General features: G+C 39.2%; 1 pseudogene; it reads left to right on the top strand.

The window, feature by feature from the left end:
- Window positions 1-13,561: 13,561 nt before the first annotated feature.
- LOC120573872 lies at window positions 13,562-27,519 on the top strand (annotated as a pseudogene).
- The last annotated feature ends 246 nt before the right edge of the window (window positions 27,520-27,765 follow it).

Below are 27,765 nucleotides of genomic sequence, written 5' to 3'. Positions count from 1 at the left end.
CATTAATGGCTTACTTTGAGACTTCACACCTGCTCTATTCATTGTGCAGTAAAATTGTGTGACACCAGGCTTACATGCACTTTAGCTCACACTGAATTGCAAATCAAACCTTGAGCTGTCTGCATACATTTCTGGCCACATTGTACCAACTTTGAGCTGCCTGATGTTTTTTTTAACTAACTTTTTGTAATGTTTAGGGATGGTTGATAACTGCTGAGTCGGAGGGATAGTTTAACTTTTAACATTTTGCCCTCAGGCTGAACAGTTTTTATTCCTCTTAGACAAAGTCCAACATGAGTTATATTATACTGTCATTAGATAGGTGTGTGTCTGTGATTGTGTTTGCAAAGATGGAGGAAGGAAGAATAGCCTAAGAACTGCTGGCAATAACATAATCTTGCATTTCTGTTTCGGCTGTAGTGCACATTACAAAAGGAAACTTTGTGCAGTCTGCTCCATTACAGCAGAGAAATTAGTTTGTGTGAGCTGTGACATTCCTAGCAGTTACAACTTACAACCAAATCCAATGTTGAGCTATTGTGTTGCAGCACTTTAGAGTCATCTTGGAATAAAGACAGGAGTCAGATATTTGTTTTGCTAACACAAAGCTTTTGGAAAAGGACCATAGATCGTAATTCAAGCTCAACCCACCCGGTGCTCTCCTGATGTTAAATCAAGCGTACCGGTTCTGAAGTACCCCAGTGCAGTTGCATCCTGGGCGGTGCTCAACGTGGGCGGTGTCGAAGACGTGACTCACGTGTGTCTTCTTACATCTTTCTGCTTTAGTTTATAATCCACAAATTGCAATTAAACTGTCCCGTCTTCTCCTGTGTGTTTATTTAAGTAACGTTAGTCTGGTTAGCAGAAACTATTTGTTTTTGAATATTCATATGCATTTTTAGGAGAATATCGTGATAGCATAACAACGTAATTTCTGTAAATGTAACATGCTAGTTTAAATCTCAGTAGCAAGCAAGAAGCTGTCTAAATCTATTTTAAAAAAACAGTTGAGTAACGTTAACAGTTGGTAAAAATGGAGACGGGCGGAACCATTCTAAACTGACTTGATTAATGCTTTGTTTTTTTGATGAAGAAAATTTTCTATTTTCAATTCTATGCCAATATAAGCAAAAAACGCAGTTTTATGATAGAAAAGCGACATGATTTACTTCATTGGCTGATGTTATAGTGTTATTAGATTATCTCGGTCACATAGCTAGCATATAACAAAATACTGTATGTATCCTCATTCAGGACTTTAATTTGTTTGAAAAAGTAATACAGAAATAAATGTTTAAATTTGAAGTAGAAAATTATATTAATCACAATTATTTCTGAGACAATCAATTGTTCAGCAACATTTTGAATTGTTACAGCTCCAATTATCATATTAATAATATAATGGGTTGTTTATTTAGTTTGTACTTTGGTTATTTGTACAGTGAATTTATTAAATGGAGCCTATTTTTGGGATTGTTATACTTTAGTCCTGTGGTCATAGCATGGTTATGACCATACTGGTTATAATATGTTTTTGGTGACATTCTTCTGAAAATACCTTTAGATTTTTTAGACTTATTTATAAGTTTTTATAAAAACAAATTTTGATTGCTGATTTGCTGAAGAACATCCAGAATGTAAAGTAGCCTAACAGTCATTAGCATTCATCCCTGCAGCAGGAAGTCTTAAAATCCCCTTGTTGATTGTTGTACAGGTACGATGATGAACTGCTGTGGTCTGCGATCTTCCCAGAAGGAACCAGGTACAGAGCTACTAGAAAGGAAACTGACAAAAATGTCAGACTTTCTCCATTACCTTTTTGTACTTATGTGAACTTGAAATACAATGGCTTATGTTAGCTGTAATTGCTATTGGGCACAAATTTTATCCTATACTTTTAGACAGCATGTTTGAATATCAGTGTGGTTAACAGAGACTACTCAGGGTTAAAATGCAAGGATTCAAGAAAGAATAAACTTTAAGCAGTTGTGTTTCATTGTGTTTCCTTCTGTTTCTTGGTCAGTTCCTCTGAAGAGCGTGGAGGTGGAGCTGGAGGTGAGGGACCATGTGGCTACAGTGGTCTCCACTCTGAACTATGAGAACAAGGAGGACAAACCACTGGAGGCTGTTTTTGTCTTCCCTCTGCCTGGAGATGCTGCTGTCTGTCACTTCAGTGCTAAGATTGGACAGACAGAGATTGTAGCTGAGGTGAAGGAGAAACAGAAGGTGAGCTGGACAGTAGAGATGTACTCAATACAATAGATGCTATAAATACAATAACTGAATGGTTTTATTCCATAAAAAGTAAACATTTAATTTTTCTATAAACTAGACAGGCAACCTTTTCCATACAGATTCAATGCTTATTTGTGAAATAATTTGGAATTCAACAGGTGTCTTTGGTTTGTGTCCCAAACTCTTTTAAATATATTTAATATTTGGGGAGCTCTACAGTAAATTAGTGAGTTGCAACTCTGGACTACCAAACAGACTAAGGGTCTGAGACTGTTGAATCTGGTCAGGGTCATGGGAGTGTACAGGTGAAGATGAACAAGATGCAGCATCACTTTATTGTACTGCCCAATTTAATGTTAGATTAGAAAACTGATTATAGATTCGATCAGAATCATAACATTATTTGTTTTGCTATTGTAATGGTGCATTTCTTCTAAAACAACAGATTGTGGCAGATGTTTGGTACTAAATGAAGAATGTGGATATGACGCGTGCAGTGACGAAGGTATGTTTTGTTTCAGTGGTACACAGACTTGACAACGTATTGATTCTTTTCGTACAGTCTGATGCTGGCGCTTTCTTAAGAATGAATGTGTTTTTCCTTTTCTTAAAAATCATTACCCATGGAGGTAGTAACAATATATACTGTATGTAGTTATGGCAGCCCAGTCATTTCAATGAAACCTGCTCACATACTGTAGACTTTGAACGTTTTCCACTAGCGTGCACTTCCTACTGTTATGGTGCCCATAATGCGTATCACTGTCTTTATCTTGCCGAGCCTGGCTAACTGCCTTAATGAATGACTTAAAAATGTCCTGGGGTCTCATTTATTATTGTGGCGTAAAACGGGGCTGAAAATGTGCGTACGCAACTTCTCATGCAAAGGGTGTAATTTATAGAAAACAAACTTGACGGGAGAATGTGCGGTCCACGCAAACTCTGACCCTCTGACTCTGATTTTGGAGACAAAATGAGAATTGGCAACGCAGATGGTGAGGTGGTGAACTGAAGTAAGACTACAGAAAGTAAATGTGGGAATAATGATTACTCGTAATATTTTCAAGTATTGATGCCTCACGCACATTTTTTCACTCCATAGTAGGCTATCATCCACATTATCATGAAGATTAAATCCAGCAGTGCTATTTGCACTTGTACTGAGTGATACTTGTTCCATAAACTACGGTGGCCGGGAAGTGCAATGCAACATTACAAAGAATGAAACACTTTTACAAAGCTCGAGACAAATTTACATTTTGGAAAACAAATTTACATTTTGGAAAACAAATTTACATTTTGGAAAACAAAATAACATTTTAGAAAACAAATTTACATTTTGGAAAACAAAATAACATTTTAGAAAACAAATTTACATTTTAGAAAACAAATTTACATTTTGGAAAACAAATTTACATTTTGGAAACAAAAATAACATTTTAGAAAACAAATTTACATTTTGGAAAACAAAATAACATTTTAGAAAACAAATTTACATTTTGGAAAACAAAATAACATTTTAGAAAACAAATTTACATTTTAGAAAACAAATTTACATTTTGGAAAACAAAATAACATTTTAGAAAACAAATTTAACATTTTCGAAAACAAATTAACAAGATGCAAAACACTTTTACCAGTCCCGAAACAAATTTACAAATGACAGATTCTTCACGGAAAGGAAATGTACCACCATACCGGAAGTGATGAGGTGTTGTTGGTGAGCGCAGTCAATTTGTGTTGTTGTGGAGGTATATGGCGTGAATGAAGTTTATGGTGACTTTACGTGTGGTCGGTGTTTGGAGTTTTAATATGACGCGGGCCCGACGCGAAACATTGGAAAAACAGGGAACGTATCGACAGCCGCGGCCGGATCGAAGCTACAGCAGGGGGGCAGCTGAGTCCGTCTGCAGCTGCAGGACCTGGAGCTCACTGCCCATTCCTGGGAGCCAAAACCGACACCACGCAGCTGGAGACCCAGGCCGTATTGCTGGGCCCGCTGGAGGGAAGGGAAGCCCGGGAGAATCAGATCCAGGACTGAACGGAGCGGACTGTCACAGCCTGCTGAAGTTTAAATCACAGGTTTCCTAAAAGGGAGTCTGGCGGGACTCGGACTGTGGACGACGAAACACGACTTAAAGTCTCGTTAAATAAATAAATACATGCAGAAATAAATGAATCATTAGTGGGGGAGTGAGCCTGGACATTTCAGTCTGTTTTAAACTTCACTTTGAAGCAGAACCTCTTAGTTCAGAAGGGTGAAGTTTCCGTTTGTACTCATATCTGTGAACTGAATTATAATAAATATTCTTTGTATTAACACATTAATTAGTCTCTTTGTCTTTTTGTTTAAAAAAACTAGAACATCGCATGAGATTTTGACGATTTATAGTGATTTTATTTCCGTTAGACCTTTGCCTACATTGACGCTGATGCATTAAGGACGGCCCATAGACAGTATATAAGGCAGTGCATCCCCTGTTCCAAGATGGCGGCTCTATTGACGCATTCGATCCATAACTGCCGTAGTCAAGGCGACATGTATACAAAACCTCATCACTTCCGGTATGTGGTACATTCCCTTTCCGTGAAGAATCTGTCATTTGTAAAAATTTGTTTCGGGACTGGTAAAAGTGTTTTTGCATCTTGTTAATTTGTTTTCGAAAATGTAAATTTGTTTTCTAAAATGTTATTTTGTTTTCCAAAATGTAAATTTGTTTTCTAAAATGTAAATTTGTTTTCGAAAATGTTATTTTGTTTTCCAAAATGTAAATTTGTTTTCTAAAATGTTATTTTGTTTTCCAAAATGTAAATTTGTTTTCTAAAATGTTATTTTGTTTTCCAAAATGTAAATTTGTTTTCCAAAATGTAAATTTGTTTTCTAAAATGTAAATTTGTTTTCTAAAATGTTATTTTGTTTTCCAAAATGTAAATTTGTTTTCTAAAATGTTATTTTGTTTTCCAAAATGTAAATTTGTTTTCCAAAATGTAAAAGTGTTTCATTCTTTGTAATGTTGCATTGCACTTCCCGGCCACCGTAATAAACACTTCGACTATAAAATCCAACTCATAATAATAAAAATCCGTTCTTAATATTTAATAAAAATCCGTTCTTAATATTTAATCGGCGTTGTCTCACCTTCCCATTGTCCTCTACGGAGCGCAGGAGGATGAGACGGCCCAACTGCATGGAATTCAGGATAGCATCAAATACCCATTAGATAACGGCAGAACACAGTCTAAATAACTAAATCGCTTGAAATACCTGTCTTTAATACTGTGCATATATCATCAAATGTCAAAGTCTGGAAACACAGCCGTTAAGCTCTCGCGCAATCGTTACACTTAATGTCCTCGTTATCGGTCCGAACTTTAATACTATTCGTGACAAAACCTGCATGTTTTGTTTGCCTATTAGGGGTGAGGGATACCACTATTTGATGCTGTGATTTTGGCAAGTTAACAATCAAAATGTTAACAATCACAAATTGTTGTAAATATATAACTGCGGTGACTCCCGTGCGTAATGCTGCATGATGGCACTGCTGGCACTGCAGGACTACGCCAATGGAAGAATCAGGAGAGAAAGAGGCTTCAGGGACCATGACGATGACTGGCTAATATGCCGATTTAAATTCCCTAAAACTGTGCTCTTGGCTCTATGTACTGAATTGGGTCTAGTAGAGAGGGCAACGCGCCGAAAACGTGTCATCCCGGTCCAAATACAGGCCCTCACCATTCTGGGGGAAACCGGCTGTTTCCAGAACGAAATGGCAGACAGCTAAGTGTTTTATTTTTTAATAAATATTCTATATAATCTTCAACTTTATCGCTAATGCTTGTTTGAATATAATATATAGCTCTGTTAAATCTTATCATATAGGTCTGGTATATCGAAGCTGTCCCCGAGTGCCGTAATGCCTGCCATTTTGGACGGTATCATTAATAGGTATCAGGTTTCCCTACACTGTGCGAGAACAGGCCGATATTATAATTCAATTTGCAGCAATTCCCGAGCGACTGAGAAGTTTTTTGCTTTTCCCCCGCCAGTCGTCATGATTCGGCATACCGAAAGAACTGCCAGGTTCATTGACATATGGGCGTGTACAGAGCGGGATAAGAGGCTGATTCTCGTACGCACACTTGTGGGTAATCTGTGATTTATAAAGGGAACATTGTTTACAGATGTGCGTACACACGGTTTTATTAAACTTTTGTCGTACGCCATTTTTGGCTTTTGGGCGTAAATACAATTTTAGTAAGGATCCTACGCATAAATGAGACCCGTGGTGCCTTTTTGATATACCGTGTATGAATGACATTGTGACAATTCAAAACCTTTTTTAATTATGGGCTTCTCGGATTATGAGAAGTGAAGAATTAAAATTGAAGTGGATGGCATAAATGCTCTCTTTGTCCCAGGGCATCATGTGTCACTTCATCACTTTGTCATCCCAAAGTACAAAAAAGGTAATATAATGCAAGAGGAGAGGATACCAAACCAAGCAATTTCGCTTGATTTAGCCAGCTATGTTGAGCCACTTTAAAGTGCCCATATTATGATCATTTTCAGGTTCATAATTTTATTTTAAGGTTGTACCAGAATAGGTTTACATGGTTTAATTTTCAAAAAACACCATATTTTTGTTGTACTGCACAGCTCTCTCTCACTGCTGCAGATCCTCTTTTCACCTTGTGTTCAGGTCTCTGTTTTAGCTACAGAGTGAGACATCTTTTTCTTCTGTACTATCTTTGATTGCACTTGCACATGCGCAGTAGCTCAGATTGTAGATCATGTCAGCTAGCTCCATAGACAGTAAAAGAGAAAGTTTCTCCAACTTCGGTCAGTTACAAGGCAGAATTAGCTGGGAGACTTCTTCTAAATGAGGGCGCACATGTTAGTAGTTCTTTTGTAGATTATGGTGAACTTGTGTGTGTTGTAACAGTGCTTTGCCATTGAAAACGAGGTAGAATGCTAACGGTTGCGGATAGCCAGCTCGTTTCGGTTAGTGACGTAGGAAGCCATGCAGATTTTGACCAGCTCACCTGGAGACTGAAGGCAGGACACACTCAAAACAGCATGGATGGATTTTTTTAAAAGTTTGTATGCATGTGGAATAATATGGGCACTTTAACACCAACTATGAGTCTGTTACTACAAAAATATCTGACTGAATGCTACTGCAATCATTTCAATCTTTCATATCGAGGACTAAATCCATAACAGACATATGTATTTGATCATTTTCTTTTTCTTTTTAAAACCCTTGATTGGAGGATGAATTGTTTCAAATTTGACGCTCTAATAATTTGTACTAAACCTAGGCTGGAGCCAGATCGCTTTATTCCTGCTTAATAATAATAATAATTACACATTTATTTACTTTTTTTTTTATTTACTTTAAAAGGTACTCAAAGGCACTTTACAGGGTAAGGACAAGGAAAAACAATAACAAGATCAGTTTCGCAATAACAATAACAACTAGAGATAAATATTGAAATATCACCTTTAGTGTTTTTGTACAACTCAGATATGCATTTCTCCTAATAATGTATTGATTCATTATATGTTTTCTTTTAGTCAAGCCAGCTTGACAAATTTATTTTGCGTTGCATTGCATGATTAGGAAAAATAGAAGCCATATACAAATGTGCAAGCAATAGCATGATTCGGACAAATAAACTACATGGATACTAACCTGAAATAACACTGGCTGTAGTTAGCTGAACAAATGGTCTCATCTGCAATATAGTATCAAATATGCTAAAAATATACCAATAAAATGATATACTATCCTTGCACTTTCTTTGATTATTTCCTTAGACTTATTTGATGGAGAGGTTGAAGTCACCATGCCCAGACATGGTGTGTTTTTTTTAGCTTGGTGTGGAGTTTTTCTGCCTGCATGTGGCCAAAATCAATTAATGCAGCTTAAATGTTATTCTTTTCACTTTCTTCTTTCAGACATTACAGATGTGTTGTATTTACTCTTTTTTTTCCCCCAAAAATACCACCACACACCCCCACCCAGCCTTTTTTTCCCCGGGCCCCCCCTTCTTGGGGGGCCGGGTGGTTGTTTTTTTTCTCCCGCCCGCGCGCACTGGGAAAGACCAGCAGGGAGGTTAAGAACACAAAACCTTCAGCAGTGAGTCACAGACATGGGGGACTCAAGTCAAATGACTTGACTCGAGTTAGACTCGAGTCGCAAATTTTAGGACTTGAAACTTGCTTGATAGACATTCATAACGGACTCGACTTGACTTTGACTTGATATTCATGACTTGAGATTTGACTTAGACTTGAGTCAATTGACTTGAAATGACTTGATTTTCTGTTTAATAAATATATTTTTTCCCCCTCTGATATTGAGGAGGAGTTAACGCGGCACCAGACCTGCAGTAAACGACACTGGCTATTGCTAGTAACTTAACGTCATGGATCCCTATGCACAGAAAATAATAAAGTTTGGCTATAAGGATTACACATCTGACCAGGCAAAGAAGAAACGAACGGCAGTTTGCAAGGTCTGCAGTACAAAAATTTCCGACGTCGAATTTCATCAGACACTTTAAATCAGGAGATATTTGGGTTCCAGTCCCCATATTCAGCTGAACCACTATTTGGACATTTGTGATGGACAGAACTCCCTTCAGTTTTTGTCCATGAATAAGCACACCCTCCCCTCTTTGTTCAAGGTGGCGGTAATAAAACTAGGCACACAACACAAACTGCTCTCTCTATCTCTCTCTCTCTCTCTCTCTCTCTCTCTCTCTCTCTCTCTCTCTCTCTCTCTCTCTCACAAACACACACACACACACACATGCAGACGTAAGTATGTGAATAAAGCTAGAACACATACAACACACTGCACTCTCACACACACGCACATGCACATTCACTCACCAATATTAAGAACTTTTCACTCTCTCTCAAAAAAGCACACGTTCACTCACAAATACACTGACAAATATCAACATATACTTTCCATTCCATGTGATAAGCAAATGTGGTGGGATTCAGCTCCTCCTTAAAGAATGTTTTGTTCTTTAAGAGAAGGAAAGGTTAAAGGATGTGTTTCTGTCCCGTAAAAGTGAGGCATGTTTGAAGAATATTATTTGACTTAGGAACTATTATATACAATGTTGATTTATTGTTGGCCTAATATCAGTTTTAGGCTGTGCTTTTTTACCTGTGTTAATTTAATTTTGTTCAGATGTATGTGGACGCAATGTCTTTTGAATATTGAGTAGGAAAAAATGCAAATAAAACTCCAGCAGTTCATAATCACTGTCTTTAGCTTGTTTGCTAAATGGAAACTTTGGTATGACTTGACTTGTGACTTGCTTGACCAAAGCTATGACTTGACTTGACTTGCTTGATTGTCACAAATAATGACTTTGACTTGCTTGAGACTTGAAGGTTAAGACTTGAGACTTGCTTGTGACTTGCCCATGTGTGACTTATTCCCATCTCTGGTGAGTCAACACAACTTAATAATGGGACATGGTTTATAATGATGGTATTTAGGTAGGCAATGTATAATGATAAAATGGCAAGCTAAGATAGACACAATCAATGGAAATGAGTCTGAAAGTACAGTATTTGTGTTAACAGCTGTGCTGTCACATTTTCCCCTGGTATTCTGCTTCTCCTTTGTTTTCTTTGAGTTTCACTCAGTGTGGGCCACCATTCTGGCTCTGATTTGGCTCCATGGTTTCAAGATGGATGCTCAGGAAGAGTGGAAGCTTCTGGCTATGAAGGCAGTGTCATGGCTCCGTGCCCAGAATGGTAATAACCAGAATAATAAGTCCTAATCTATTGTTTTTAAGTGGGTGCTGGTTAAAATCTGAAATTCACTCTTCTCTGCTGATGACTTGTTTTGTGTTTTTTTCAGCCCCATGTGTGACAGAGTGTGGGGAAGCTGTAAATGCTCTGCTGGGTTGCAGTGTGCAGAAAGACGCCCTGGGACTCTGAGGTTTTCATTAAAGTGCACAGAAGCAGATTTACCCCAACCTACAACTTTACCTGTATTTTGTCAACATTCAGGGCTCTCAAGTGTCACGCTTTGAGCGTGACAGTCACTCATTTCGGTCTTTTGTCACGCACTCCCGCCACACATTGTATTTCTCACGCGTAAAAATTATTTATAATAAATTGAATATGCCGCAGCGCCCAACATTTCTCTGGCTGCGCCGCTCTCACTATGGAACCGGCAGGAATCAAACGCGTCTGGCCGTTTTACAGTTGTGCGGAGGCTCCACGCAGAGCACTTGCAGTAGTCTACATAAGTGGCCTGATGTTTATGCTTGTGCGCTGGTGTGTGCGTCGAGCCACACGTGTGTGTGGGGGGAGTGTGTGGTAGAGGGAGAAGTGAGAGAGTGACAGCGATTATCTTTGGAGCAAGTACCGACTCTAGAGTCCTAGTGAGAGAAACAAAGTGTCTCCTCCTGTTCTTTCTGACCACGGTGGGAGATCTGGAGCAGGAGAAGTTAACCCTCTCCTTGATTTCATGTTGTTTATGGAGAAATAGAACCAGGAAACGAGTCAGGGGAAATGCAACGCTACCAAGCCCATAGACCGTGACCAAGCCACGGCTTGTAGCTTACATTTTTAATGTGTAAGTCGAGTCTGCCACTTATCAGCCAAACAAAAAAAAGAGAGGGGCTACACAATAGCCAATCAGAAAATAGCACTATTTTATCTGGGTAAGATTTAATGCAGCAACCAATGAAAAAAAAGCAAAGCATACAGACACTTCCCTGAACATTCGCTCATTCAGAGACCAGAGACCCAAACGGGGCTCTGTCTGTCAGACAGTCTGTGATCTACCGTATCAGCAGAGCAATCACGTAATGCACAGCAGACTATGGTGCAGGTAGATTATTTTCTGAAATATATTGACTATTATAACTTTATTTTTCTCAAAGTATCACGACTCCTCCAAAACTCAGATAAAAGAGATATTTTGAATGTGCACAAAGTTTTGAACATGAGCAGAAATCTTGCTCTAACAAATCATATTACAGTCCAGGGGTTTATTAATTCATTAAAATGAATTAATGTATCATTGACGTGAATAATTGTCATATGCACATTTTAGGAGGTTACTTCCTCAACAAAAGATGCAAAAGGGAAGAGTAAATGATGCCTAAAGGCTACATGTGTGCTGACTCAGATATAATTAGAAAAGTCGATCTACAGGAGAATAAATAGATGAAAGCAATACAGAATGCCTGAGCCTAACTGCCATATATTCCATTATGTTTTTATATTTGGATTTTAATCTATGTTTACCTTTACATAAAGTTTTCCAGCATAAATTGATTCAGAAAAAGGTAGAAATATGTGCATACAAATTAACCAGAATGCAGGAAATGAAGAGTTTAATGCTCAAAATTTTCTGGGGGAGGACCCCCAGACCCCCCCATTATCATAAGTAACCATGCAGAAATTGAATAAATACTTTGTATTTGGTTGAACTGTCAGTGCCATGTGTCAAATCTTTTCTGGTTTGAATATGAGCAATTAGTAATAATAACAACAAAAACACTAATAATAATAATATTAATGAAACACCCCTATTCCTGCGACTTGTCCAACCCGCCACCAATCCATGATCTTTTTTTTTTTTTTTTTGGGGGGTGTCACTCTTGCCTGTCTTCAAAACTTGAGAGCCCTGAGCATTGCACTTTACTCTTTGCACTATTTACATTTTTTGTTGCCCAACTCCAGATGTACCTACATGGAAAAAGGTTTTGTACCTCATTATCCTCACTATAATCTATATACACAACGTTCCACTTCTGGGATTGCTTGCCGCAGAAAATTCCACGGTATGTCCCTCATTTAGCTGGATGTCTGTTACTTTCCTCTTTTTTTTTTTTAAGATTTTATTTGTGGCATTTTTAGGCCTTTATTAGATAGGAAAGCTTAGATATGAAAGGGGAAAGAGATGGGGGATGACACGTAGCAAAGGGCTGCAGGACAGCCAACATGGGCCGAATGCTCTTACTGGGTGAGCTAGAGGCTTCCCCACTTTCCTATTTCTTTGTGTTGGCATTTTAAACTCCGGTGGATTATCAAGGACTACGGTTAACTGCTCCTCAGATCTCTGCAGGGTAAATCCAGACAGCTAGCTAGACTATCTGTTCAATCTGAGTTTTCAGTTGGACGACTAAAACAACCTTTGAACGTACACATGTTCCACCAGAGGCACCACAGCGCTGTGGAGGAAGGTGCGGCATTGCGAGACTATATCCTCATTATATCTGCACTGCACTTCATCCATCAGCCATGTAATTGCACGGAGCCTTTAAAGCTGTGGCACTTTATTTTTGGCATCGTTGGGGGAAAAAATCCATCTATAGATCTACTATAGATCTAGATGAAACTAGAATTCTGCATCTCGTCTTGACTCATTTTTCAGCCTTTAGAAAATCTAGCTGTGACGGGAGACTTTGGCCAATCACAGGTCATTTCAGAGAGAGAGCCCTTTCCTATTGGCTATTCTGCAATGCATGCGGCCCCCGGGGCCGTGGGGCTGTCAAAAAATACAAAAATTTTTTTTAATAAATAATTAAAAAATTATGTTTTTTTAAAATAAATTTTTTTCAAAAAAAAAAAAAAAAACTGCAAATGGGCCAAAAGCATTCACTTGCTTTCATTGCAGTCTGTTTGGGGATTTTTTTTTATTTAAACATGCCAACACTTTTTTATTTTGTCTTTTTCTCTCAGAAAACCTGCTCAAACACCACTTGACACAGATCAATGGCTTGCTAATTTGACTTTTTCTATAACAACATCAGCTACCAGCTGTTTGGCTGAGAAGTCTGCTTTCATGTGTGATTTAGATTTACTTTGTTGATGGTGAGGAAACATGGCCAAGGACAGAAGTTACCACTGAAAATCAGAGAATATGTTAGGCTACCTGACACTAGACACTATTTGAAAGCTAGTTAATTTTAGTCAATTTCATGATTTAGGTATACAAGATAAAGTAGTAAGTTATGTGTTTCAGTTGACCAGTGAAACTGCAAACTAGTTACAGAAACAGAGCAATATATTATTATTATATTAATATATAGAAGCTCCACCCACCCGATGCTTTGTCATGAATCAAGCGCATCTCACAGACGTGACTCAGTTGTCAAGGTTTTTTTTTGAGGGGTGGCGAAGGCTTTCCCCGCCCTATTCTGCCTCTGATTGGCTTTGCATAACCGATCCCACCTACACATTCATATTGCCTGAGAATCTAACCATATATATGTCAATGATCTAACCAACCCAACCAACGAAGGCAACAAGTACTAGCCAATCAGAGGGAGAGTAGAGCGGGTTAAGCCTTCCACGTGCTTTCGCCATCCTATGAAAACAAAATTGGCATATTGCAGCTGTCCGCAGTGGTTGTCTAGTCCTGTTTTGTAACGTTCAACGTTAAAGTTCACACCACGTATCTGTAAGGGGAAACTAACTGGACAGATTAAGCATTCTCTTTAAAGGTAGGTATTTATTTAAGTATCAAATATAACGAACTCAGTGCTGTCTTGGCTGTAAAGACAGTAAGTTTTTCCGCCCAGATAGAGTCATATATCTGGAATGGTTAAAAGAAAGAAAAAAAGAAGGCAGTTTTAGACGAGTTCAGATCGGTTTAGATCGTTTTAGTTTGTTTCAGATACTGAACATGCGGAACATTTATTTTCACAGCTGGAAATGTGGATTGTAGCCAATGTGCGCGTGAGTGAGCGCGTGCGTCTCTGGCCTTCAAGTCGGGGTGTGGCAGTTAGACACTGTAGCCTATTGCTTTCAATGAACAAAAGTTTCTCCTGAGTTTGTACTCCCTAGTACAAATTTGGTAGCCTGACAAGCCAGACCCACATCAAGGCTGCAAATTAAATTTGCTGCCGCTAGGGAGCATCTAGATTTCTAGGCTACAAATTTGGTACAACTATTTTCTCCATTCAAGTTAAAGTGGTGCAATCCAGTTAAACCTAAATTTAACGGTCATTTTCACACAGGTAGTGTAAAAAAAATATGTCGAGGTTGTTGGGTTGTTGTCCTAACATAGGTGAGTAGGCCCTATAAAAGTGTGTGAGACTTGGATTGGTCTGACTTCATCAGAATAGGCGTGGTCTGTCTTTACAGGAAGTCTGGAATGTGCAAGTTCTCTTAATACATCCATGTGTGCAAGTGTGACCCTATCCATGATTGTTATACATCCATGGTGCGAGCAGCGCAAGTTAAGCGCAGCAGCATATTATATTTCAACCCGTTCTCATTCCGAACTCGTAAAATAAGTACGTTTGGTCAGTGTCCTTCAGCGTCTGATGCGACGAAAAAGGCACCCTTCGGCGTATTTGTGTAACGTACTGGGGAGAGCCGCAGTTGGATGAGATTTAGCGAGTAGTATGTAAGGGGAAATTGCTGGGTAAGGACGGTGGTTGGGATGGGTAAAACACCGGACTTTCACTCAGGAGACTCGGGTTCGTGCCCCGCGTGTGGCGTTTTGTTTCCCGTCTCCGGCGTGTGTTTCCCGGCTTTTGAGGCGTCCTTTTCCCGTTGTTTTTCTTTTGTTTCCCCCGTCTACGGCGTGTGTTTCCCGGCTTTTGAGGCGTCCTTTCCCCGTTGGTTTTCTCCTAAACCTAACCTCCGCGATTCCGTTATTGTCGCGCTTCACCCGCGGTGTGTTTCCCGGCTTTTGAGGCGTCCTTTCCCCGTTGTTTTTCTCCGAAAAAGGGACGGCAATAGTGGCGACCAAGCACGTTTACATGAGACGCTAAAGGAGACTTTTAACGTCAAATAAGAACGAGAAAGGCTCCTGACCGAACGTCCTTATTTTACGAGTTGGGTGTGAGAATGTGTTGCAACCCGTTCTCGTCCTTATTTTACGAGTTGGGTGTGAGAATGTGTTGCAACCCGTTCTCGTCCTTATTTTACGAGTTGGGTGTGAGAATGTGTTGTATATTTTATTTCTCAATGACAAGTCTAAATAAAAACATTCAGACAAGGCCTAACATGATTAAAAAAAAACATCACTAATTCACCATTTTAAATCTAGGAGGAGAAAAGGCTAAAATATGCTCCCCCTTTTTGCCTCTGAATGTCTTTCTTGAAAAATATTGTTATTTTTTAACAGCGGTATATTACGGATCCTGTATGAATGTGATATGATTGCTATAATTGTTGTATGGCCTGGCTCATGTTAAACCCTTTTGTAAAACAAATAGCAGAGAATTAATGGCATACAACTTAATTTTATTATCTGGTTTGACAATCAGTCATAATGGAATAAGAACATAAACAAACTACTTTTAAAGTAGATTTTTTGGGGGCTGAATTGGATCGGTGCATACACTTGCGTATCTACATAAACCAAAATTTCAAGCATTATCGGAGTAGTGCAGCAGATTAGTAAAAAAATCGTTCACTTCGGGCCACTATTTTGGAAAAAGGGGTTGGCCACTAAAAAATTCAATATGTCATTTCGGTAGTATGTACACTGATGCACACATGCATGTTAGCAAAAATACTGTGACACTTTTAGAAAAAGGCAAGCGCAAAAATTCAAGATTCATTTTTCAAGGTGGGTGTTGCTTTAATAGTGTACTCTGTTGGGACTGAGTTTAAAGGAAGGATTGGAAAAAAAAAATACATAAGTTCTATTCACATTTTTACCAACTCAAAGGCCGTGGTTAGAGTGTCCAACCTGAGATTGAGAGGTTGTGCCCTGCCGAGTCATAATAAAGACAACATTCATAAGGGCAACATATCCAGGAAGGTGTACATATACATCACGGTCCAGAATCAGGAAATTGGCCCACCGCAAGGCCACTTACTTTTTTATTCACATTTGCAATTGCACAGTTCTGTGCAAGTGAAACCCAATCTAAAACATTTGCATCTTCCATAGCACTCTGATTTGCAGCCACACTTGGCTAGTTGTTCACAACTTTATGCAACTGGTGCATTTGCTGTCCAGAAGACCCCCCATTGTTCACCAAGCTTTTTCCATTCAGCAGGACTCTCTGCTTCTGGCTGACACTGGGTTGCTTGACCCCATATGCAACCTGCCTGATATGCAGCATGTTTAGTGTGTTGAAGCAGAGCTGCTCTTGTTGGAGGAATAGCTTCATATGACCTCTGCTTTCGGGCAAACATGTCAAGTCTAGCCTCATCTACACTAACAGCTGTGCTTGATTGATCATGCAGCAGGACCACAAACTTCTCATGGATCTCCAGGTCATTATCAGTCAGAACAGGAGGGTATTGACTTAGTTTGCTGAAGATGAGAGAGGCCTCAGGGAAAATGTCCCAGGTTTGCCAGGCAGTTTTTTTGCCTTTGTTTTTGCGAAAGGCTGATACCATACCTCTCAAGTCTCACGCATTGGGCGTGAGACACACACATTTCAACCCGTTCACACGCCACACCTTGTATTTCTCACACAGAGAAATTACCAGGATAACGCCCACCAAGTTGCGCCACTATTTTTTAAACAGTGGAACAGGTAGAGGAATCAAGTGAGTTCCCCATAGAGTTCAGAAGGCCCTGCCACGCACCAGCTGAGTGAGTGCGGATTTCAAGTTGCGGCTTTCGTCGCTGTTTGTGACTTTGCCTAAGATTGAGTGACAAGTGTACTCTCCCTGTTGTTTATCTGGTTGCCATGACTTCGCGAGTGATGACGTCCTGTCACTGTTCCAGTTGAGGGGAGAGAGAGCGGATGACAGATCGCTTGAGTTCAGTAGAGCACATGGCTCTGTAGAGTTGTGTAATTATGACTTTATATACATGTACATAGCGGAAACCCTGTTGTGCGTCTGCCCTATTTCTGATACTGTGGCGGCAGAAATCAACATAGAGGAAAACACTGGCTAGCTTTTGCGACTATTATTATTATTATTATTATTATTATTATTATTATAGCTACATGTTGAATCAGCTGCAGGGCTACTCTGACAGTTTTATATTTTTTATAAAGATACCCATTTTATAATAGGCCTACCCATAATACTTTTATAACAATACCCATAATAATTTGGAATATTTTTCTTTCCTTTTATTTTTACCACACAACCTCCCGGCCCCCATTGTGAAAACCTTTGGCCCAGGCTATTTCATTATATTTTATCCAGACAATGCATAGTATTAATTATTGCACACACACACACACACACACACACACACACACACACACACACACACACACACACACAAGAAATGCTGAATTAAATAAACATTTTTTTATTTGAATTTATGTGTCATTTATCAGATCAGACCCCCATCCCCACCCAAACCCCTGCTGCCAAAATCTCACTCTGAACTCTGTTCAAAACTTGAGAGCCCTGCTGATACAGTATCACAACCTGTAAAGGCCTGAAAGAATAGAATGCCTTTGGTCTTAACCGGCCTAATAACAGAATGTTCCTTGAAGAATATTTGTACCAAATTTGATGATAGCATCACCATTTGAAAAATGTATGTAAGGATTCAAGAGAAATGGTGACCATCTTGAAAAAAGGTTACCATCTTGAATTTTTGAGGGACAAGCACCGTTTTCCCAAAAATATTCTTAAGAGAGTATTTTCACAAAATGTTATGCCTACATCACTGTTTGAACGATTGACATAATAAGCATTTGACAGAAATAGCGGCCATCTTGAAAAAATGGCTGCCATCTTGAATTTTTGGGTGGCCAATGCCTTTTTCCCAAAAAGTGACCCTTAGAGAGTATCTGTGCCAAATGTCATGCTTGTATACCAATTTCAATGATTCTCTTGAAATATGCCATTAATCTGCTGCACTAGAGGCATTTCAGATACTGGTAGCATAATGGTATCGAACAACCCTTTTTCTTTCAGTTTTTTTCTGCAGAAGCATTTCCTTATTCCTTATATTTTTTAGCAGTGGGGACAGTGAGGCATATTTTCAGTTGTGACTGAACTGTACTTTTTTAGTTACTATATAGGCCAACTTTGATCTTGACATATAGGCTAAGCATTCTGTAGCAAATAACAATAAACCCACTATTAATTACATTATCTTAATGTAGTGTCACTACTTCAGCATGTAAATAATGCACCTACAATACAAACGTAGGCAAGGGTGTTCAGCAATCTCTATTATATGGAAATCAACAGCCACGTGCAATTTAGCTCACAGGTGAAAAACACAAACAACGAAAATCACCAGTTAACTTAATTTAAATTTGAAAGATCAGACGTAAATGAACTGACAACATAAGTTATACGACTTTACAGTTCTCAAGGACGCACACACACAATCTCAACTGGCTAGTTATCCTTGTGTGTCCGCGCTATTCTCCGACATGCACTCTAACAATGCAACCCTATTTCTGATACCGTGGGGGGCAGAAATGTTGCCGTGAGGGGCCGCCACAGTCAAATCAACATAGAGGAAACACTGTTATTATGTAACAACTTTTTGGGAGTTGTTGGTATTTTTGAAAAAGACTGTTATAAATTATTCAGTTCTGTCTGTGGTATATTCACTGTCAGTAGTTGTCTTTTTTTTCTATCTCTAAAACATGAAATAGATGCAAATGAATAGTTTTAGAAAATGGAAATCTCCCTTTCTCTTACATAGGTTCAAAGATGAACTGTGGTCTACTAAATGCCCAGAAGGAACCAGGTAAAGAGTTGACCTTACTATTTGATCTACATTTACACCTAAATAACAGATGTTAATTGTTTAGCACCCTGTAAAATCAACAGTATCATGGTTTACTGCATATGTTTGCTTGTGTTAAAGTATTTTCTTGTATATTTGACTTTTATCTGTTCTGTCACGCGAGTGTATGAACAAGTGGTTCTGAATTTGCTGGTGTGTCTCCATGTGTGCAGATAGTTTTCCATGTAAGTGTGTGTTTGGGCCACAGTGAGGCAGCAAAGGAGTTTTTCTAATCAAAATTAAACATAAAATCTTATGGATAAGAAGAGAAGGAAACAACATAAATAAGTATAATTAGGTATAGTATAATCATTGACTTGTATCATTAACCATTTGTGCATTTTTAAGATTTTATCCTGTTTCTTGGTCAGTTCCTCTGAAGAGGGTGGAGGTGGAGCTGGAGGTGAGGGCCCATGTGGCTACAGTGGTCTCCACTCTGAACTATGAGAACAAGGAGGACAAACCACTGGAGGCTGTTTTTGTCTTCCCTCTGCCTGGAGATGCTGCTGTCTGTCACTTCAGTGCTAAGATTGGACAGACAGAGATTGTAGCTGAGGTGAAGGAGAAACAGAAGGTGAGCTGGACAGTAGAGATGTACTCAATACAATAGAGTCTGAAAGGGGTGATAGAATGATTATATAGGGTATTTCACACTGTTCCTTGTGGTCTCCTAATGGGGTATGTAACATTGGTTGGGCTGAAAATGGCCTGGTTGATATTATATTGGCCCTTATGCATCCCTGTGTTTTGGCCCTATTTGTAACAAGACCTTTTCTTCCAAATATGGTATGCTCATGAATATTTAGATGAGCTGCGTGCTGATTGGTTGAGCGAATCCCCATACACACACATTAGAGATGCGCGCTGATTGGTTGAGCGAATCCCCATACACACACATTAGAGACACGACAGAATCTCATATTCCAGACACTGCAATGTTTCATTACCAAATTCACTTCCGAGACTTTTTTTCCAAGCCTGTACTTTGTTACTTTTACTTGAGTAAAGAAGTTAAAGCAGTACTTCTACTTTTACCAGAGTATTTTTTAACAAAAATATCTGTACTTCTACTTGAGTACGGGAAGTGAGTACTTTTGCCATCTCTGAAAACCCAGTGAATGTTACTGACATGTGTCGTCTGTTCTCCAGGCTCGTGAGGAGTACGATGATGCGTTGAGCTCCGGTAAGCAGGCGTTCCTGTTGGAGGAGAGTGATCAGAGTCCAGATATATTCTCTCTGAGTGTGGGCAGTCTGCGTCCAGGAGAGAGCGCCTCCATCAGGCTGGAGTACGTCACTGAGCTGGCTGTGCAGGCTGATGAAGGGCTGAGATTTTGTCTGCCTGCTGTGCTCAACCCTCGCTACCAACCTCGGGGTAGGAAACCCAGCAAACACCGTCATCAGGAATTTAAACTTCAGCTTAGTGCACACCACACCTGCCCAACAGTTACATGCCCAATAAAAATGCTTTGTTCGTTCTATTGGGACAACACAATATCTCAAACCTCTATTGTAGGCTGTACTGTAAATGGTCGTGCCACTCACCAAAAAGTACTGAGATGTGACCATGTTCATGCACTTTTACTTTATGTTATCAGTAAATAGATAGAGCCATACATCATTATAATCACAATCAACTTACAAAGAAAGACAGAACTGAAATATAAATATATAATGTATTTTATTTCTTGATTTCAAATTTCAGCGTCTGTAAAAAAGTTTAATGGTCTGCATTTGTGTTCCTTGTTCAAAATCATTAAAAGACTTGTATTTGACAGCCCTGCCAATATTATTGTAATTGCTCTTTTCCCTTCTCTGGTCTCCCTGGGTCATTCACAGTTACAACCGGACCAAAGGATTTGATTGCTTACTGCCTCTTCAATTACATCATTTCAAACCTATCTGATCTTGTTCACAGGAAGTGAAGATGTTTGTATCCAGGTGACCTCTGTTCCAGCCTCTCTGGTGCCCTACAGTCTGTCTTTCTCTGCTCGAGTGTCCTCTCCCCGTCCAGTCTCTAAAGTAGAGTCCAACTGTCCCCTGGACGCTCTCCAGTACCTCAACACAGAGCAAACCCAGGCTACGGTAGGTAGAGGGCTGATTTCTCTGCTGTGTGATTATTCCTCAATACTGAGAAAATGATATATCACTTTATTAATATTTATGAGTGTGTTTTGTGAACTGCAGGTCAAATTGGCTGCAGGACACAAGTTTGACAGAGATGTTGAACTGCTGATTTATTACAAAGATGCCCACCAGCCCACTGCTGTGGTGGAGGCAGGACAGACTTCTGCCAAGCCTGGTGAGTACAAATTAGTGAAGGTGTTTGTCATGGGGCTACCCCATGCCTTCATTTAAGCCAGTGGTAGCATTGGTCTTGGCATGCTAAGCTAAGCCTAGCATGAGCATTAGCATAGGACTGTTAGCGTTAGCATTACTATTAGCATGTGGGCTAGCATCAATGGACACATGGCGTGTCATTTCATGTCATTTCATTTCATTTCATTTCAGTACTAGTCGAAGGAGCAGAAATCATGTTTTGATAAATTCAACACATACACAGTTAATTTCAAGTCATTTATTTAGGGTTATTGGATTTACCCAAGGTCTTCCAAAGGTTTGCATGTTTCATTCACCTGTTCTCATCTTCAAGCAGGGATTTGGGTCGAAGTGGCAGAGTCTGGAGTGTTTAATATTCGTTTGGTATGATAATTTGAATAGTTTGTACTTAGTTTTCTTGTTGTTTTGTTTTTGTTATTTTTGACATATTTTTGTAATAAATAATTCACCGTTGCACTACTGCACTTTCCACGTGAATGGGGAAGAAATAAATCAAAGCACCAGGTGAAGAACTCCTGAGTCCATGTCTCCTTCCACGTTGGGGCTAAACCTTATGGTGTTACTTTGCAAGAAGTTCATTATCTTCATCTTCCAACTGATACATTACTTATGTTGGAATAATACAGATTTGTGGTTATTTTTCTGTCTCTCCTCTGTGTTTCAGGCTCTCTGATGGGTGATCCAGTGGTGATGCTGAGCCTGTACCCTGAGTTCCCCCAGGCTGTGACGTCTTCAGTCGCCTCATGTGGAGAGTTTGTGTTCTTACTGGATCGATCTGGCAGTATGGATGGGTCCCGTATAAAGAGTGCCAGGGTATTCATTATGTGTTAGTTCTGTCATTAAATCATTCACAGTGTCCCTATGACACAGTGGCCTTCACTATGTTTTCTCTCTTCCCTTAAGGAAACTCTGCTGCTCCTGTTGAAGAGCTTACCAATGGGCTGCTATTTCAACATCTACAGTTTTGGGTCCTGCCATGAACACATCTTCTCGTAAGTCACTGGCTCATGACACTCAATCCAACAAATTTGTTCCTGTTTTTGGTGTTAATGCTTGTATATGTATGTGTGTGGTGGCAGTGAGAGTGTGGAGTACAGCCAGAAGACCATGGAAGAAGCTCTGAAGAAAATTGAGGAGATGGGCGCTGATCTGGGAGGAACAGAGATCCTTGAGCCCCTCAAACACATTTACAGCCAGCCCTGCATTCCCAGTCAACCTAGACAAGTAATACACACACACACACACACACACACACACACACACACACACACACACACACACACACACACACACACACACACACACACACACACACACACACACACACACACACACACACACACACCTACTGTTCTATGTTAAACAGGTTCACTCTTACCACACCTTGATCTTTACACTTTACTGTTAAAACCACTTGTGTTTCTGAACTTTCAACACATGCTGCATACTTCTGGGTGTGATGTAACTTAGAGTAATATGTAAACTCTCCTCCCTAGCTATTTGTCTTTACTGACGGAGAGGTGTGGAACACCAAAGAAGTTATACATCTGGTGAGGAAGAATTCAGGTTCCCACAGGTAAAACCATAAGCACACAAAGCATAACAAAGACCTATACAATACCCAGAATATGTCCCATGTTCTAATGATTTGTGTATTTAACGCAAACTACTGTATTGTAGGTGTTTCTCTTTTGGGATTGGGGAAGGGGCCAGCTCTGCTCTTATCAACGGGTTGGCCAAGGAAGGAGGAGGTCACGCTCAGTTCATCACAGATACTGACAGGATGCAACCCAAAGTAAGAATGACATTAAACACAATAAAGCTGTCAAATTTAACAATGCAAAGGGACATTTATACTCAGAAATCATTTTTCCAGTACCTTAAAACAACAGTGTACGTACTCATCATCAGGTGATGCAGTCATTGCGTTTTGCTCTGCATCCAGCTGTGGAGGACATCTCATTCAAGTGGGATTTGCCAAAGGGAGTGTCTGTCACTGCTCTCTCTCCACCAATCACAGCACTTTTCCAGGGTCAAAGGTCACTGGTTTATGCCCAGCTCACTGGACAGGTAAGAGCAGCACCATCTCATAGTGAAATACCTCTTTGGATAGATGTGTCAGGTTTGAAACATTTGAATGGCAGTGATTTGTATGTAATTATGATAGTAAGAGTTTTCCAACACTGTGATCACTTTCTCAGAATTCAGAGGCAACGGAGGGCTGTGTGACGGTGAAGTACAGCCTGGCAGGTCATCCCTCTCAGAACCAGCTCCACTTCAGTCTCAAACCTGCAGAGGACACTGGGTAAAAATAAACAAGGGAAATGAAACATGACAATATTTATTAAAAGAATATTGTGCTGATACCTGGCATTACTGGCTCAGTGGCTGACACCACAATTAGGAAAATGGTTATAAAGGTAATCATTCTGTCAAATTCTCACTACAGGAGAAAATACCTTGAATTGTGTTTTTTTTTTACATAAATAAAGACTGCAGGTATATGTTCAATACTTGACAAAGCATGTGAAGTTACATTAAACATTAGGTATTTGTATATATTTTAATACAATTGGTTTAAACACTTCTCAGGATGATAGAATTGTTTCTGTTATATTCAAATGAAATAAAGAATGCTGCATAAATATAAATAAAACACATCAAAATGACAATGGTAACATGTTAACTGTGTTGTGAAAGAAACATAAGGATCCCTGCAGTTGAACAATATCGTAAAAATACTTTGTTCTATTTCTCTAAAATTTAAACATGTTACAATACAGTCATGAGTCAATGACTCAATTAAAGCTTAGATTCCCTGTAGAATAGTCTTTTGTGATGCATCACTGTGATTGGCTCAGCTGCTTCAGAGCAATGAGACCAGTGATGTGACTGGCTGAAAGTTCACCCAGCCCTTATGCACTTTGCGCTGCTGCACACACATGAACCAAAATGGCAGATGCCATGACTACCTTGCACTTGTTGTTGTGTTTGCACTATTCAAATAGGGCTCACAGATACAAAGTATTTTTATTTCTATAGAAATGAATACTTCGATAACATGGCTTTTGACAGAATACATATACAGAGCTGGTGTCCACTACTGACCTGGCTGACAGGCCTTTAGTGTAGCTGGGGCCTTCTGTGTGGAGTTTTCTCTGGGGGCTCTTGTTTTCTATCACGGATGTGCAGATTAGGTAATGTGGCATCTTTAGATTGGCTGTATTGACAGTAGGTGCTATTGGTTTCCTGTACATGATATCATTGCCCTGGCTGCACCCTGCTTCTCACTCAGTGTGTGTTGGGTTAGGCTCCATCTCTCTAGGATCCTGAACAGGATACGCTGGTATAGATAACAACTAATGGCAAAACCAATATGGCAAATCTCTGTGCAGATGTGTTTATATTCTTTCTTCTGTCTGCAGATTACCGGTCCACAGGTTGGCTGCTCGACCCGGATCTGATTCCCTGGAGAAGGAGGAGAAAGAGAGCAGATAGCCTGGTGTTCACTGCCGTCAGCCAAGTCACTTCCCAGTGACCGCGAAAAACGAGGCGGTGCTTCAAGGACCTCTGGTGGTCAGAAATGTTCCAACACCCAGTGAGTATTTCCACAGAAAAAAAGAGATACTATACTGTAGCTGACTATGAATAATAGTGTAGAGAAGCATGATGACGTACTGCTTTTACAGTTCAGAAAATCATTGATCATTTGCAAATCTACAAATCAGTTTTCATCTGAATTTCATTTGGAGTTGAGAGCTGGCATTTGATCTCTGCTCACAGCAGGTTTGCACATCCGTTCACGTTCACATGCACTTTTGAGATATTTTGAATATTTCAAAGAACTGAATATTTTGTATTTATTTATTTTATTGCTAAGTCTCATGTCATGACCTCATACACTTTTTTTTATTTTTAAATCTTGAAGGGATGATGGCCTGTTGTATGCCTATGCCGCAGTATCGTAATTCCATTTCTCGTCTGATACCTAGTAAGTAAAAAAGCTGAATGGCACTAACACACGTATGTGGGTTTCTATAGAAAAAGTAAATTGATGTGATTAAAACAAAACACATTTCTGTGGCAGATTGCACTTTGATTTTTGTGCAGCTTGAATGTTAAATACTGTGTGTACAGTAGGAGATGATTTGCCAATAGTGTGTTTTGGTTGTTGGCGACATGCAGCAAGTGAGGAAGATGGAGCTGTGTGTGTGTGTGTGTGTGCGCGCACATGGGGGCAGCTAGTACAGCTGGTATCAGAACATGAAGTTATCAAATCATATGATGTTTCTGAAGCGCCACATTAGATTTGTGCTAAGGACAATATATGACTAATGTGGATATTGTAAAAAACACGGACAAGGGACATGAGCAGGACGTTAGAAAATAAAAACAAACTCAAAAATTAAACATGGAATTATTTTGTCATTTTATATAGGCAATATTTAGTAGTAAAACCTGTATTAAAGGCTTTTAATTTCTGAGTTAATATTAATATAACTGGGTATAGATTTCCTACAAAAACTAGTGAAATGAGCATTCATTTCAATTGTTTTTAATTGAACTCTGGAAAAGCTGCTAGCTGGAGTCAATTGAACTTGTGAGGGCTGATTTTGATGATTCGTTTTTGTTACAGCCTCATTAACTTCATAATGTACTGTAAGTTGCTGTGTTGAAATATGAATCATTATTGAATATATAGCCATTAGATTTTACAAGAAAAAATTTAATGAATGAAACATTTCTTTATGTAATTACGTTTTTTGTATTTGTATCAAACTCTGCCCTAGTTTCTGGTCCAGTAGTTTAGACATGGAGGATTTCCGTGTATTACAATTTATGTTCCTTGTATTTACTGTGGTTGCCTTTTTGTAATGGCCTTCTTCTCTTTTTCTTTTTAAGTGAGGGACTACTGTTACCAGTCTGATGGTAAGTAACAAAGATATTATTGAAGAAGCACCTGCTGATGTTGGATGGGTTGCGGGTTACCTTGAATTAAAATAGAGGGGGAGCGGGGGTGGGTTTCTGGGTTAGGGTTAGCATGTTAACATTAACATGTTGTCTGGTTCTTTATTTATTATCTGCATAATTATCAAAGTCAAGACAGAAAAAACTTATTTATTTCATTTCTTAGTCAGACATGCAAAGTTGGCACTATAAACCTAATTTATGCAAGAAAACTAACTAGAATGGTAATAATAAAGCTAAATAGCCGGATTCTAAATAGGGATTAATAATATAATTTGAAGATATAAACACTGGCATGCTGACCTGGATTACACTGACTCACATTTCTATGTTTTAGTAATTGACTCAAATATGTTTAGCCTCAGGAAATCTGTTATAATAATCCACAAAGATGATCTTTATTCTTGCACTTTGATAGTCTCAGAAAGCTGTTTGCCCAAGCAGCCACCCAGAGACCCTTTGCTGCAGCTGGTCTCCCTCCAGAAGGCGTCTGGCTGCTGGGTGCTGGATCCAGCTCTGGCTGCTGCACTGGGAAAGACCAGCGAGGAGGTGGAAAAGCCCAAGCCTGCATCGGTGGGTTATTGTCAAATATAATAACATCAATTATTTAATTCATATTTTTATGTGGAAGTATTTAAGTGTCTTATTTTATTATTACGTTGTGAGGAAGTAAGATTTTTCCTTTTTGCTGTTTTGTTCTCTTTGATTTTTCTTTCCTCCTGAAGCGCCTGTTCAATGTTTTTTTTGACTGTGTGTTTTTTTTATTTGGTGAATTAGGTGAACCAGGAAGTATGGGCCACCATTCTGGCTCTGATCTGGCTTCATGGTTTCAAGATGGATGCTCAGGAAGAGTGGGAGCTTCTGGCTATGAAGGCGGTGTCATGGCTCCATGCCCAGAATGGTAATATGATATAAGTGTTTATCTGTTGTTTTTAATAGTGTGTGCTGGTTAAAATCAGCTGTTTACTCACATTTACTCTGCTGCACTCACTTCTTTCGTGTTTTCTTTCAGCCCCATGTGTGACAGAGTGTGTGGAAGCTGGAAATGCTCTGTTGGGGTTCAACGTGCAGAAAGACGCCCTGGGACTCTGAGATTTTCGTTAGATCTGCACAATACTATTTACCTAGCAACAGTTAAATCTTGTTCTTTTATGTATTCTCTTGTTTTTATGTTGATTGGTCTTTTGAATTTATACCTAATTTGGTTCCAACATTGTAAAAGTGAAGTAATTACATAAAGATTTTTGTCAATTTGCGTTTAACTGAAAAATAAACTCGGAGCTTTGGACAAAATGAGCATTAATGGCTTACTTTGAGACTTCAAACCTGCTCTATTCATTGTGCAGTAAAATTGTGTGACACCAGGCTTACATGCACTTAAGCTAACACTGAATTGCAAATCAAACTTTTTGTAATGTTTAGGGATGATTGATAACTGCTGAGTCTGAGGGATAGTTTAACTTTTAACATTTTGCCCTCAGGGCTCAGGCTGAACAGTTTTTATTCCTCTTAGACAAAGTCCAACGTGAGTTATATTATACTG

This window comes from Perca fluviatilis, chromosome 2 (assembly GCF_010015445.1).
Source record: "Perca fluviatilis chromosome 2, GENO_Pfluv_1.0, whole genome shotgun sequence".
Taxonomy (NCBI): Eukaryota; Metazoa; Chordata; class Actinopteri; order Perciformes; family Percidae; genus Perca; species Perca fluviatilis.
Note: the sequence above shows the minus strand (reverse complement) of the source record. Positions and strands in the feature narration are given on the sequence as shown.